Below are 16003 nucleotides of genomic sequence, written 5' to 3' on the forward strand. Positions count from 1 at the left end.
CAGATACTCATACTGAGTACATGGTATTTATTGGGTCATTTGTTTTTGGTGGGGTTTTTTGCTATTATTTTTTTATATTACTTATCTACAAAACATAAATAAAGAACTTTCAGGACATATGTTGAAGGTGAAAAAAACTATTTCTTAGTATAGAACATTTTTAATTTCAGATTTATTCATGCAAAGGGTTAAGGTTATGTGAATGTCATCTCTTTATGAAGTACTACACTCTCGTTTTATTACTAATTCCCCTCTGCATCAAATCAAACACTACATATGGTTATAACATTGATTTCTTAATTTTATGAAAATTGCCCTACCAACAGCTGGTCTCTTGAACAAATGAATATGTCAATGGCTGATTACAGATTAATGATATAGCTATTCTTCAAAGGTGTAGCAATTCACATTCAAATTTAGCCTCATAGTAGTTGAGAATGCTTATTTAAAAGGAACACTCTTTAACTTGTGCATTTAAATATTTTTATTGATATAAAATTGAATGCTTTTGAGAACATAATATACACACTTCAGAAGAAAAGAGGACTGAAAGAATTTAAATTTAGGATTATTGAAAAGCACATCTGCTTTGAATGTAATGATTTATTAAAACCAGTGTGAAGCAACTGCTAATCAAATTTCCTTGAAGGCACCAGAAAATACTATATTATCACACAAACTTACTTAGGGTCTCTTTTTAAAACAGTTATTCAACTTGTAAAAATTTAAAAGTTGAGTTAAAAATCAGAAAGAGCTCTGAAATCTATTTGCCAGTCACATTCTGAAAAATGTGTATCATTATGCATTTAAAATAATATAGAATTCTAATAATAGCAGTGGTTTTCTTATGTTTTGGAAGACTACAATAACATTTTGCTACAACAATTCCTGAAAATTTCTCTGCCTGTCAGTTACTGTCATAAAAGATCTAGCTATTTGTCAATTGTATATCTGAAAAAATATCTTTTATATTGGGTCCCAGTGGTTAGGTAAGTAATGATGCAAGCAATAAAAGGATAAAATTAACAAATACATGTATTCTCAGTGTTAATACCTCGAACATTAGCAGTGTGGCATTTTCCAATTTTGAAGAATTTTGCTTTTCTGTATTACTGTGATTGACATTTTGAAAGATGAGCTTCATTTGAAATTCACATCACCTAATATTTGGTTTGAGGAAAACTTCACTGATTACTAAACACACAGTATATTTAGTGCATATCGCTGAATAGAAGATCTCCAGAACAGAATACTCTCCTAAAAAATACAATTAATGTGCTCTAATAAAAGCTGTTTGTTTGTTTGTTTGTTTGTTTCACAAAATCACTATTTCTTTTCCTATCTGTTTTTAAATTTCCACTTAAGCAAACCTATAAGTTCTGGTTCCTGGAGCACGAGTTTATTTTGTCACATAATTTTCTCCAATTTAATTCCAGCAATAGCAAAAGCAGCTGCTGAGATCACGGGAGCATTTTAAGGAACTTAAACATACCAAAAATACAGAGTAATATGTAACCTTGTCTTATAGAAGACAAACTCTACTAAGTATGTGTTAGGCAAGTCCCCACAAAGTGCCCACACACACACCTCAAATTAGTAAAGTTACCTATTAGTTCATAGGCTCCTTGTACAGCAGTCAGGCTTTATAACCCAAGGTCTTTAACTCTGCTGTTGGTCTGAAATATTGTGGAAAAGAGATGACTGGGTAACAGGGAACATATTTTGTTCAAGGTCACAAAATAACCAAGTGATAGAGCCAAGAAGACACAATTAAAAGCTAAATAATGATTGAGGCAATGCTCAAAATTGAATGAGTTGCTAACTCTTTATTTGAGGACTTTGAAAGAATTACTTCTGAAAGTCCCTGTCTTAGCTCCAACTGCTATAAAAATAATACCTAAGACAGGGTGGCTTATCAACAACAGAAATTTATTTTTCACATTTTGTGAGGCTAGGAGTCATGATCAAGGAGCCAGCATGGTCAGGGTGTAGTGAGGACCGTCATCCAGGTTGCAGATTGCTGACATCTTGTGTCCTCAAACAACAGACTGCAGAAAGAAGAAGTGAGCTGTCTCCTGACTTTCATTTGTGCACAACTCCCATTCATGAGGGCTTCATCCCCATGACCTCATCTAATCCTAATTAGAAGAGCTTTCTAGAAGGTCTATTTCTGAATTTTATCACATGAAAGGTAGGGTTCCAACATATGATCTTCAAAGGACACAATCATTCAGTTCATAACAGTTCCTATTCTATACATTAAAAACAATATAATGCAGGGTGCCTGGGTGGCTCAGTCAGGTAAACGTCCGACTTCGGCTCAGGTCATGATGTCTCAATTGACGAGTTTGAGCCCCGCCCTGGGCTGTGCTGAAGGCTCAGAGCCTGGAGCCTGCTTTGGGTTCTGTGTCTCCCTCTCTCTCTGCCCCTCCTCAGCTCATTCTGTCTCTCTCTTTCTCTCTCTCTCTCTCTCTCTCTCTCCCTCAGACCCTCTCTCCCACTCATGCACACACACTCTTTCTCTCTCTCAAAAACAAAACAAAACAAAACAAAACAACAATATAAGAATATTAGAGAGAAATATTGATTTTAATTATACCTTTTTAATAAAATTAGATCTAGCAAATATATAATTAATATGATTCAAATGTTAGAATTAGAGCATAAACTAATGCTTAGAGCACAAACTAAAAAACTATTTATTCATGTTTCCCTTAAAAACATAACATGCTCATTTTTTGGGCTATGGAGATAGGATTGTATTTTCTTTTGTTGTTGTTGTTCTCTTAATATTTTTTAGAAAACCAGAAAGAAATCACTTGCCAGCATAGGGAAAACTAATTTAATTATTAACATTCTTTTCTATGCATAGTGGTATTTACTTATTTAATATTTCTCATTTGGACTAGAAATAGCCATGAAAAATTCTTGTGTTTAATATACAGCTGCACTTAATGCTCTCCAACTATGTTTTCCTCATTCTTAGTTATTTTTATATTTATGCAAATATAATTAATAAAATTGAATAAGGTAATGATACACAACTTAGCATCCTAAAATATCATTTTTATCAAATTAGTAATTATTTCTAATTGCCTTACTCTAATAAGAAGTACCCTAAATAGTAGAAGGTTTGAGAAGGTTGATACTCAAGGAAAAATATGTGTTCAGGGGTAAATTAAGGGTGGAAAAGCAGATAAATAGAATGAGAAAAATCTAAACATCTGGCCTACCATAGATAGCTTGCTCAGGAGCTGGTAACAGAGAAGTTTTACTATTTTGTTTTCAGATTTTTAACTCATTACTTTTGAGAAAAACTTTACTAATAAATTCAGGGGCAAATTACCCCCAAACATATTAGCTAATCATTCTCATTTTTCTCCTAGAAAAGAATATGGTTCTAGTGACACATTTATATTTCTTAAGTAGAACAGTTGTAATTTCCTCAAGAATAGGACCAATATAAATATTTATTTATTTTTATTAATTAATTATTTATTTTTAAAGTGGTATCCATCCTAACACAGGGCACAAAGTCATGACCCCAAGATCAAGATTTACATGCTCTGCTGACTGAGGCAGCCAGACACCCTACAACACAGACATTTACAATCAAATGATCATGCAAGTTATTTCTTTTTTTTTAATGTTAGGCTGCTTTTTTTTTTAATGTTTATTTGTTTGTTTTCAGAGAGAATGCTAGTAGCAGAGAGGGAGAGAGAGAATCCCAAGAAGATTTGAGCTGTTAGCACAGAGCCAGACATGGGGATCAATCTCACGAACCAGGAGATCATGACCTGAGTAGAAACCAAGAGTTGGATTCTTAACCAACTGAGCTACCAATGTGCCTGAATTATTTTTGTATTTTGTATTGTAATGATATATTACTAATATTTCATATTTGCAAATGTTCTTAAATCAATCTTTTATATCACCTTCAGTGTTAAACAATTACTATTGGTCATTATTGCCTGTGCTATGTGAAATAACTTATTTTTTTGTAGTATCCATGACCTTGTTAGGTATTGGAAACTTCATACTCTAAAATTTAAAATATCCCTAAGTGCACATACATATAGCCTATATTCATATTAAAATAATTATCAGTTACTTCTTCTCAGAAACCCTTCACATATATATTTCATTTAACATGGATTAATATGTGTTATTTATTTGGCTAGGGCATTTAATCATCAGTTTGTACACATAAAGAAGAAACTATGTTAACATGTAAAGAACAGTATGTGTTTTTTGTATTGACTAGCCTTAGTGCTTTAATTTCAATGTAAGAGCACTTTGCATCAGTCAAATGCTTTGCCTTCATCTGTTCTGTTTCTTCTTGCTTTCAAAGTGTGCAATCTCCTTCTCTTATGTCTTGGGAAATACCTGAAGTGCTTCCTTCTTAGTCAGTATAAGCAACCAGAATTCCCAATATGACTATCTTCAAACAATTGTAATAAAACTGTTTCATAGGGCTCTCTACAAAATCAGCAATGACAAGAAAAGAATGGTGAGTATGATTTCCATGAGCGTAATAGAACTTAAAGTGTTGATAAAAATCTTCTCACATGATTGCACTGAAAGAAGACCTTTTATGTTTGGTTGAGAAGGGAAAAATTATTGGTTTTATTCATTGGCACCCATGTACTTCACACCCATGGAAGGCTTTGACTCTACTTGATAGAGAATGAATTAGAATGTGTTATATTAATAATAGGATGACAAGCCTCCCTTCTGCATATCTGCTATCAAACTATTCCCACCATGAGTGATATAATTTACCAAATATCAATATTTGCATTTCTAAATAAAAGATCACATGCAATACTATTATTGTTTATATAATTAATGGATGAAGGTTATAGAAATTATCTATTTCTTCCATTTGAACTGACTGTCATTGAAGTAACTCAAAGATTGCTTCTGTAAATAGCCATTAAGACTGCTAAGAGGGAAGGTGTGTTTATATTCAATTTCTTTAGTTTCCATATTGGGAAAGGCAAAGAATAGGCCATTTGTCAAGTGCATGTTTAGGTAAAGGGGAGACCTGAGAGAAGTTATCTAATTTATTAGCTCATAAATCTCATGCTCTGCCTGAATTAATCTTCATGTTTTCAACTTTTCATCCTGCTTTTCATGCTATTCAGTGTTTTTTGTTTGGTTTTTTGTTTGTTTGTTTGTTTCTGATCTGCTCTGTGTCCAAGGAGACCAAACTTAACAAATTGCATCATTTGAGCAACCATGTCTAGTGGTTTGCTGTTTGTTTTCCTGATGGAAAGCACTAGCAAGAAATCTGCAGGCAGGAAAAAACAGATGAGGGTATTTATTTCCTTACTTTTTCCCTATCTTTCCAAAGTTCTGAGAGTGGCCAGAATGTATGTTAGGGCTCCTGTCAGTTCCTACCTCTTCCACAGATCCAATTCTCTCACCCAAATCTGAGTTTGGGGAGAGTTCCCCCATTTCCTCTCACATATAGGGGTTGAAATGACTTTTTTGCGAGTTTACACAAAGAAATAAAGTACTGACTGAATTGATAGTTGGATAATAAATATACACAGAGGGATTTTTGTTACAAGTCAATTTGTAACTGTCAAGAGAAAATATTTTTTCATAATTTTTTAATGTTTATTTATTATTTTTGAGACAGAGACAGAGTATGAGCAGGGAGAGACAGAGTGAGACACAGAATACAAAGCAGGCTTCAGGCTCCAAGCAGACAGCACAGAGCCTGATGCGGGGCTCAAACCCACGAACTGCAAGATCATGACCTGAGTCAAGTCAGACACTCAACCAACTGAGCCATCCAGGTGCCCCAAGAGAAAATATTTCTAAAGTATTATTTCAAATCCAGGAGAGAAAACAATACAACTCTATCATTCTAAATGAAGGAGAGAAAGACAGTGTATTTTGATGAAAAGGATTCACTTACTGGTACCCATTGTGATTGCTTACATGTTCACTTTAATTGATCAGTATCTGTACCACAATGATTAATAAGTAATGATTAGTATTAAGCCTGATTAGAATCACTAAATGCATTCTTCTTTAAGGATGCAAAGATCTCATAGCAAACTAATAACATCATCAAAAGCCCTGGGCAAAGTCAACACATAATGTAGATCATAATCAAAGATTGGAATGAACAACAATTTAGGCTCATCTTAAGTGGCTTTCACCTCAACTTGTTATCAGAACAGACAATGGAGGGATGCCTGGGTGGCTTAGTCAGATGAGTGTCTGACTCTTGATTTCAGTTCAGGTCATGATCCCAGGGTGGTTGGATCCAGCCCCATGTCAGGCTTGGTGCTGAGCACAGAGCCTGCTTAAGATTCTCTCTCTCTCCCTCTGTCTCTCCCTGACTCTCTCTCTCTCTCTCTCTCTCTCTCTGAAATAAAATTTTTAAAAAAGACAATGGGGAATGTAAAGGATACAATGTAGTGAGGTAAAATCAAACAAGTGGAAGTAACTGCCCCATGGTTAGTTCATGGGAATGCACCAATGTTTGATTTTCAAAGCAGGCCAAACAGTGAGGAAGCTGCCTGAACGATGATCTCAGAGCTAGGGGATTGCTGCCTTTCATTACATTAAGAAGGAAAGAGACCATTTTAGTATTTAGGGATTAAACAGTCACATAAAAACCAATTATTTGATGAGATGCAGCAACGTGTTTTTGTTTTGTGTTTTCTAAATCTCTAATTTTTGTCTTTCGTATTGACTTGTTTGTCTCAGACATGTAGCTAAATGATGACACCAGTTCTAGTCATGAGAAATTTAATGTTTCAATGATGAAGAGAGTGCAAATCTTCCTGTGGCTGTGTCTTCAAAGCATGAAACAGCTTTCCTGTTGCCAGAAGGTTTTGGTGAGTGGAGGCGGGGCTTGGAATCAAACTTCACACCTTATCATGCTAGATATAAGGTAATTTTTAAACAACTTTTGGGGGGATATAATTCACATTCTATACACCTCAAACATTTAAATTATACAATATGGCTTTTTTAGTATATTCATTGAGTTGTGAAACCATCACCACAATCAATTTTAGAACATTTCTATCTCTCTGAAGGAAATCCTGTATCCACCAGAAGTCACTCCCCATTTCCCACGAAACCATTCTAGGAAACCACTAATTTACTATTTCTCTGAATGAATTTTCCCACTCTGGACATTTTAAGTGATTGGTATCATAGGACATGAGGTCTTTTATGACTAGCTTTTATGACTAGCTACATATATATATATATATATATATATATATATATATAAATGTTTATAATTTTTATATATTTCTTGATGAATTGAACCATTAGAAATACAATCAAAACTTTTTTATAAGTATTGCTTTATATGGCTTTCTTTTAAATGGTAGAAAATACAAGTTACAAAAATACTTCTATCCTGACTTATTATTTACCCATGCAGTTATCTTTACCAATGTTATTTATTCTATTGTGTAGTTTTCAGTTACTGTTCAGTATCCTTTCACTTCAGCCTGAAGGATGCCCTTTAGTATTTCCCGTGGTGAAAGGCTCCTAGAAACAATATACCTCTGTTTTTTTTTTTTTTTAATAGTTCCGATTGATACAAAATTCTTACTTTAATTCTTTTTCTTTGAGGCCTTTGAATGATGATGCTACTACGTAGCCTCCGGTACGTCTGATGAGAGTCAGCTGGTAATATTGTTGAGGATGCCTGTATGAGTTATGTCTTGGAACACAAATTGTTCCAAAGTCTAACATAATTAAACTTGGGCTTTATGGTTTTGTTTTTTGTTTTTTGTTTCTGCCTCATCAACTCTTGTTCCCTTGGCTGAGTGGTGGTGATTGCACAGACATCAGTGTGGTCTGCACCACTATGTCTGCCAACATGGCCACCACCACCACCCAAACATGCTTCACCAATGACTACACGTACTTTAAGGAGCTCAGCAATGTTGCTTTCTCTGTGGCTTGCAGGTATGTGAAGAATTCCTGCATGCAGGATGATATAGCAAAAATCATCAATACCAAGAAGTTACCTGCCTAAGAGCCCCAGAAACTAGAATGTGAAGTCAAACTATTGTGACTTTTGAAACATGCAAACATCAAGTGCCTTTATGACAGAAGAAGGGTTCACAACCTCATGTTTGACCACGTTACTGGAAAGTAGCTATTTGATGAGATTGTGGCCAGAGGGTAGTACAGTGAAACTGGTTCTGTATACATCAAATTCTGGAAAGTGTTAGCCACATCACCAGCATGACATTGTCCACCAAGACCTGAAGCCTGGCAACCCAATGTTGGCAAGCAAATGCAAGATGCGAACACAAAGCTGGCCTGGTCATGGAAGTGTGGGAGAACAACAGGGTGGGCTTAATTTTTTTTTAATTTTTTTTTAAGTTTATTTATTTTTGACAGAGACAGAGTGCATGCATGAGCTGGGGAGGGGCAGAGAGAGAGGGAGACACAGAATCCGAAGCAGGCTCCAGGCTCCAAGCTGTCAGCACAGAGCCCAATGCAGGGCTCAAACTCACAAACTGTGAGATCATGACCTGGGCTGAAGTCGGACGCTTAACCGACTGAGCCGCCCAGGTGCCCCAGGGTAGGCTTAATTTTGATGGTACCCCAGGTTAGGTGTCCCCTATGGCCTTGAGGAAAGATCCCTATGGAAAACCTGTGGCCATCTGGGCCTGTGGGATCTTCCGTGTATATTCTGTTGGGATTGTCTCCTTTCTTGGATGAAGATCAGCATAAGCCATATCAGCAGATCAAGGCCAGAGCCTATGATTTCCCATCACAAGTGTAGGATACAGTGACTCCTAAAGCAAGAACTTGATCAAGCAGCGGCTGACCATAAACCCCACAAAATGCATCACGCCTCACCCGGCTCTCAAGTACCAATGGGTCTGCCACAGATTCCCCAGTGGCATCCATGATGCATCATCATGAGACTGTGGAGTGTTTGTGCAAGTTCAAAGTCCTGAGAAATCTGAGGGGTGACATGCTCACGACCATGCTTTCCTCCAGGAATTTTTCAGCTGCCAAAAGTGTATTGAGCAAGAAGTCAGATGGTATTTGAAAGGAACAGAAACCACCATGGTGCACAGTTCACAGATGGCATCAAGAAGTCCACAGAGAGCTGCAACATCACCATGGAAGATGAAGACCTCAAAGTGCACAAACAGGAGACCATGAAGATCATCAAACAATAGACCGAGGTTGTTAACAATGGGGTCCTTGAGGCCTACAGGAAGATCTGTGATTTAAGCCTTACTTCTTTTGATCTCCAGGCCCAGGATAACCTCACAGAGGGGATGGATTTCTACAAGTCTTACTTCGAGAGGCTTCTACCCCAAAACAAGAAGCCCATTCGCAGCACCTTCTTGAACATACACATCTACATGACTCATGGATGCAGCTTACATCTCCTACTTCTACCTCACCTGGTACATTGAGAGAAGAGTCAGCCTCTCCCCAGCCAGGTGGAGACCCCAGTCCAGCAACGTTGAGATGGCAAATGGCTCAGAGTTCTCTATCACTGCTACGGTGAGCTCAGTCACAGAGGCATTAGGAGATCCCAGCCAGCCAGAGATCACTGAGCCTTTGTGGTCAGTGGTTCTGGAGGACATGAGTGACAGTGGCAGCCCTGTTCGTTTGAGATTTAAAACAAGTTACAAAATGGCGGCAGCCAAGGCACACCCTTGCATGTGGCCCTCCCACCTGCCCTTTTATCTATGTCTGCTCTATTGAGACGGTTTTACATTTAAGAAATAAAAAATAGAAAAAAAGATTGTTAAAAAATGGAATTCATATGATAGTTCTAATTTTCAATATTTGAGGAACCTCCATAGTGTTTTCCACCGTGGCTGTGCCAGTTTGCATTCCCTCCAACAAAGCACAAGGTGGGAATCTTCACCAGCATTTGTTATCTTCTGTCTTCTGATAATAGCCATTCTGACCAATGTGCCGATATCTCGCTATGGTTTTGATGTGCATTTCCCTGATGTTGAGTGATATTAAGCTTTTTTCATGTGCCTGTTGGCCACCTGTATGTTTTCTTTGGAAAATGTCTCTTCAGATCTTCTGCCCCCATTTTTCATTTTTATTTTATTTTTTTTTTAATTTTTTTTTCAACGTTTTTTATTTATTTTTGGGACAGAGAGAGACAGAGCATGAACGGGGGAGGGGCAGAGAGAGAGGGAGACACAGAATCGGAAACAGGCTCCAGGCTCCGAGCCATCAGCCCAGAGCCTGATGCGGGGCTCGAACTCACGGACCGTGAGATCGTGACCTGGCTGAAGTCGGACGCTTAACCGACTGCGCCATCCAGGCGCCCCACCATTTTTCATTTTTAAATCAGATTGTCTAGGTTGTTGTTGTTGTTGTTGTTGTTGTCATTGAGCTGTATGAGTTCTTTATGTATTTTTAATATCAACCTCTTATCAGATATGATTTACAAGTATCTTCTCCCATTCAGATCAGTGTAGAGAATATAGTTGGTAATATTGTATTAATTTTGTATAGTGACAGATGATAAATACACTTGTGGTGGTAATTATTTTCTGATGTATACAAATGTCAAATCACTATGCTGTACACTTGAAACTAAATTGTGTGTCGTTGAACCTCAATTATAAAAGAGAGAGAGATAGAGAAAGAAACAGAACGGCCAGACCAAAAAAAAAAATTCAGTTTTTAAGGCCATTTTGGGGGGCTTGGTCTGGCTCCAAGAAGACTGTTCTCACCTATATTTTTGCCTGGTTCTGTTAAAATTCTAACTTGTTGAACTTAATATTGTTGTTCTCATAGAGCTACCAGCTTCTTTTTAATTGCTTACTACCAAAATTTCCATGGTTTTCAACAGCGCCCTTATGCTTAAACTTCCCCATGCTTTGTTCCAAATACAGCCTGTTTCCTTGGGGAGAGCTCTTTGTTCTTACTGTCTTCCTCTCCTGCTGCGTAAATCTTGTGCACCACGGCTGTGGAGTTGAGTTAGAGGTAGAGAGGAGGCCAAATTCTCTCAGAATGAAACCTTTGCTTTACAAACAGGGCTCAGGGCAAGGGCAGTAGCATGTGATCTTCTCAGCATGCCCCCAACTGGCATAAAACCTCTATCCTCTGGTAAAGTTAAAGAAAAATGTTAGGGCTCCTGTACCTGGAATAGAGCCTCCTTCTTATGAGTTGAGGATAAATGGAAGAAGGGAGCCCCAGGTCTCTCATTGTCTATTATCTGGAATAGAGCTCTTGCAGCATAGAGCTGGGGAGAAAAAGAATTGCTGAAGTCTTACATCTCTTGGGGAGACTGTAGTCCTAGGCTGTGCCCTGGAAGAACAGAGAGCCACACCCACCTGAGGACGAATACCATCCCAGGGAGCTGGCTAGGTTTGGAGAGCCTAGTGGCTCAAGTTCCCACTCTTGATATGTTTACCCACATTTAGTAGAATTTCTTTCTTCGTCGATTGGTTTATGACCTTAGTACAATATTCAGGGGTTTTGAATGTTGTTGTTGTTGTTGTTGTTGTTGTTGTTTGCTTGTTTGCTTTTATCATTTTCACCAGTAAAAGCCATTTCACTTGAGAAAGAGCCATTCCAGATGTCATTAAAGGCAAGTGTTTGTTTGTTTTTCCTCAAAATAAACACACTACCACAAGGAATATAATCCTCATTACTGCATTTGAATAGTTATGTATGAAATACATTTTGGAGGAGAGAACCGCTGTTCTCTGCAATATATTATGAAACTTGGGGCATATTAAATAATGAAATACATGTGAAGTTATCTAGCATTAGAGCTGACATATAAGTGGTTCTTGACAAATTACTCTTCTTTCTGAATATGTTGGGGGTCATTTTGTGATTGTAATTAACCTGAAATTGATCTTGCATTCAGCATAGGCTTGAGAGTGCTGTTTAAAATTTTCTCCTGTCAAAAAAGAACAGATACTGGTAAGAAAATTTTCTGAAAATTATAGAGTCTCAGACCTAATTGGCAACAGTGTGAACTATGCTTAGTTATATATGTTTTTGTATCAATAATTATTTTATGCTAATGTTCACATATGTAGGTGTTTCTAACATCTGTTATTTCTGTGTGGAGAAATGCATCCAACTAGAACTTCTAATCCTTACTGAGCCTTCAAAGAACTATGTAGGTGAAAGCAATAAACCCTTTGATACCACATGAGTGCCAGTCTCCTCCTCGGTTCACCCCTATACTTGATTTAGTTTAATCAATTTTATCTTGTTCCTGACCTCCAAGATTGCCTGCAATTTTACTCTGTCTTTTAGATTTGTGCACTGATTAAAGTTTTTTTGCCTTACCCTTGGAACTTATTAAGTATGTAACTGAGATTTACCTTTTGGCTTTTCTCACTTTTACCTATTTATGAGATTTGATATTAATTCTGGCTTCTCTTCACGGGCCAGGGGAGGAAGTAAAATATTAAACCTTTCACTTCATCAGTTCCATGAGCCAAATACCACTTTACACATATTGTAAATTGTTTTAAACAAAAATAAATTTTTAAAGAATATTTATTTTATTATTTTAATAAATTATTTAAAACTGTTTGAATTAGACATAGAACTGAGAGCTTAACTGAACTATGATTTTTATCTTTAAAAGTGCTGTGGATGTTATAGAGAGAACCTCTCTCAGAGCTAGGGAAACCGGGGTAGAGATCAAGAAAAACAGGGAGTAGAAGCCAGACCTTAAGGGATTCCAATAAAAGAAGAGAATCTTGAGTGAGTGAATTAATGAATTAATGAATTCGTAAGTGAAAATATTAAAATTAATAAAACATGCCAGAGATTCTTAGTGAAGAGAGGTTTATTGGAAGCCACACTGAAAAATCATTTTTGAAAGACAAGTTATGGGGCACCTGGGTGGCTCAGTCGGTTGGGCGTCCGACTTCAGCTCAGGTCATGATCTCACAGTCTGTGAGTTCGAGCCCCGCATTGGGCTATCAGTGCAAAGCCCACTTCGGTCCTCTGTCGCCCCCTCTCTCTGCCCCTCCCCTGCTCTCTCTTGCTCTCAAAAGTGAAAAAAAAAATTAAAAAAAAAACACTAAAACAGGGGCGCCTGGGTGGCTCAGTGGGTTAAGCATCCGACTTCAGATCAGGTCATGATCTCCTAGTCTGTGAGTTCAAGCCCCGCGTCAGGCTCTTTGCTGACAGCTCGGAGCCTGGAGCCTGTTTCAGATTCTGTGTCTCCCTCTCTCTCTGCCCCTCCCCTGCTCATGCTCTGTCTCTCTCTGTCTCAAAAATAAATAAAAAAATTTTAAAAAATTAAAAAAAAGAAAGACAAGTTGAATTCAGATTATGGAAGGAGTGAGTTTTGAGAGCTAAAAGTGTCTCTCCTTTAATAAGTAAACAACTCTTACTTTTTATACATTTAAATTCAAGTTAGTTAACATACGATGTAGCTTGGCTTCAGGAGTAGAACCCAATGATTCACTTCTTACATGTGACACTGGTGCTCAACCCAAAAAGTGTTCTTCTCAATGCCCATCACCCATTTAACCCATCCCCCCACCCAACTCTCCTACAGCAACCCTCAGTTTGTTCTCTGTATTTAAGAGTCTCTTTTGGTTTGCCTAAGCAGCTCAACATGTGCTGCTAATGCTATTGCTTTGTTCTGTTCTCATGAGTAGAGGAAGCTGATACATTAGGGAAATGTCAGTGAATATTACAAATCATCTATAAGAAAAAAGACTCAGACAGAACCACAAGTGAAGGGCCAACATGGGAAGTAGCTGTGGGAATGGAAAGAAAGGAGCCAGATGTGAGAAAAGTCATGAAGTCAGTACCAGCATGCTTTTGAAGGGGAGAGAGAAGCACCAAGTGTAAGCAATGCTTTGGAAAACAAGGCAGGCAAAAAATATATAAAGTTGTTGATCATGGGAGTTTTAGATCTATGCACACTATGCACAACAGGCAATATTCTGCAGTACAAAGGATCTGAAATCTAAAGTAATAAGCAGAGAATGTGGTATATTATATCCAGAGATAATAAAACTTCATAGCCTCAAGTGTGTGCTGTGAAATTTCCTTTATAAAACATTAATTATATGAATGTGTCACATTAAGCGGTTCTTGGAAAGAATTCTTATGTTCCACTCAGAAGGCTGGATTGATTTTTTTCTACCCATGAACAGTGCAAATTTAGTTAAAATATTGCTTCTCAAGGATTTTACTTTCATGTGTAAGGGATTATTTAGTATCGGCTATCAATTCAGGTAACAATTATTTCCAATGGGCAATCTGTTCTTAAGATATATGAAACCGATTAGAAAATCCCTGTAGGTTGAATATTTAATTATAAACAGTCTAATTAACTTAATTTCTCCTAATACTATAGTCTGAAATTTTGCAGAAGTCAGAAACATACACTTTCCCATTCAAGACACATGATTTATCAAAATTGCTCAGTGTGGAAAAAAATATTTCAATTCCCCGTTTTTGGAGGTTTATACATTTGGCAAAATGTAACAGTTCTTGTGATTTATGACTTGAAATTTATTAATTTTCATTACTAGAACTAATTATGGCCATTTCTACTTACTATTTCCCTCATTAGAAAGCCCCAGCGCACGTCGTCAGTCAATTAATGACTTGTTGCTCTCCCTACTTTGTCTGCTGTGTTATACTCACTTCATGAGTAGTGAAGAGTTTAAGTATTTAGACAATTTTGATTACTACTATTTGTAAGGGAAAAGCAACCAAAAATGTAATAAGCTGTTCTGCATCACATCCAGGTTTTCTCAGGCCTGAAACTTATGGTTTGGAGGAATTTTGTGAAGGGAATAAAGTTTTAAATTTATTTATAAACATGTAAATAAAAATCAGGAACTTGTAAGGGTCTACATGAGTGGAAAGTCATAAAAATGTACGCATCATGATAAATCTGCCTTTAAGAAAGACAGTTGTCACTATGAAATGTAAAGGGTGAGAAAAATCCCTTTTGGCAAAGGAAAAAGCTTTCTAATGTGGCATACTAGGTAAAGTAAATGAACGAATGGCATCTTTTTTATTGTTCTTAATAAAACCTGTGGCTAGAAAGTGGTATATCTCTGTTCTTTAATTTTGTATTACCAAGTTAGCTTACAGAATGTTTACCAACAATTAAAACTTCTCGGTTTTATCCTTATCCTTAACACCTTGAACATAATGTTGTAGCTAATAATACACCAATGACATATCAATATATATTCTGGAAGGAAGAGAATACCCATGACAAAAATAAAAGCAGATGTCATCACTACAGGGGAACCGTTTGCAACACATGCATTTGACAAAAGGCAAATATTAAAAGCATATAAAGAATTCCTACGAAACAACAAGAAAAAAAAACACATACCAGTGGAAAAGTGAACAAATGATATGAACAGTTCACAAAAGTAACCAAAATAGCCCAAAAATATTCAAATGATGCGAACTTCACTCATCATCAGAGAAAGACAATCTGAACCAGAATTTACATGACTACACCGTCACCAGAATAAGGAAAATGAAAGCATAGACAATACTAAGTTTGGGCTAGAATGTAGAGTAACGAGAGCTACCATGCCCTGCTATTGAGTGAGAAAATATATATCTCCTTAGGAATACTCCTATACTCTCTACTAAAGCTCACTGAGCACCTACCATGTTATTCTCCAATTCCATGTCTTGGTGTGTACTCAACAGAAATACGAGTACCTTTTCCCCAAATTACATGTGCTAGAATGTCATAGCAGTGCTATTCATAATACAGCAAAATTCTAAAATTCTAGTGTCTATCATCATTAGAAAGATAGATAAATTGTGGATACTAGTATAATCAAATACTATACATAGTAAAACAAATTAAGTAATGCTCACCTTTGCAAACACCCTGGAATTATGAGCATTTGCAAACATAATTCCTCAGTATTCACATAAAGTGACTTTTATTATAAATATATACAAAGATTATATGAAATTATTTAGTTCCTTCACCTTTGGGTCAGTAGAAATAATAGTATGGCAATAAGATTATAGATCCAAA

General features: G+C 36.7%; 1 pseudogene; it reads left to right on the forward strand.

Annotated features, from left to right (window-relative positions):
* Positions 1 to 7864: 7864 nt before the first annotated feature.
* Positions 7865 to 9431, forward strand: LOC125925814 (calcium/calmodulin-dependent protein kinase type II subunit gamma-like; annotated as a pseudogene).
* The last annotated feature ends 6572 nt before the right edge of the window (positions 9432 to 16003 follow it).

The sequence above is a fragment of the Panthera uncia genome, chromosome F1, assembly GCF_023721935.1.
Source record: "Panthera uncia isolate 11264 chromosome F1, Puncia_PCG_1.0, whole genome shotgun sequence".
Classification (NCBI taxonomy): Eukaryota; Metazoa; Chordata; class Mammalia; order Carnivora; family Felidae; genus Panthera; species Panthera uncia.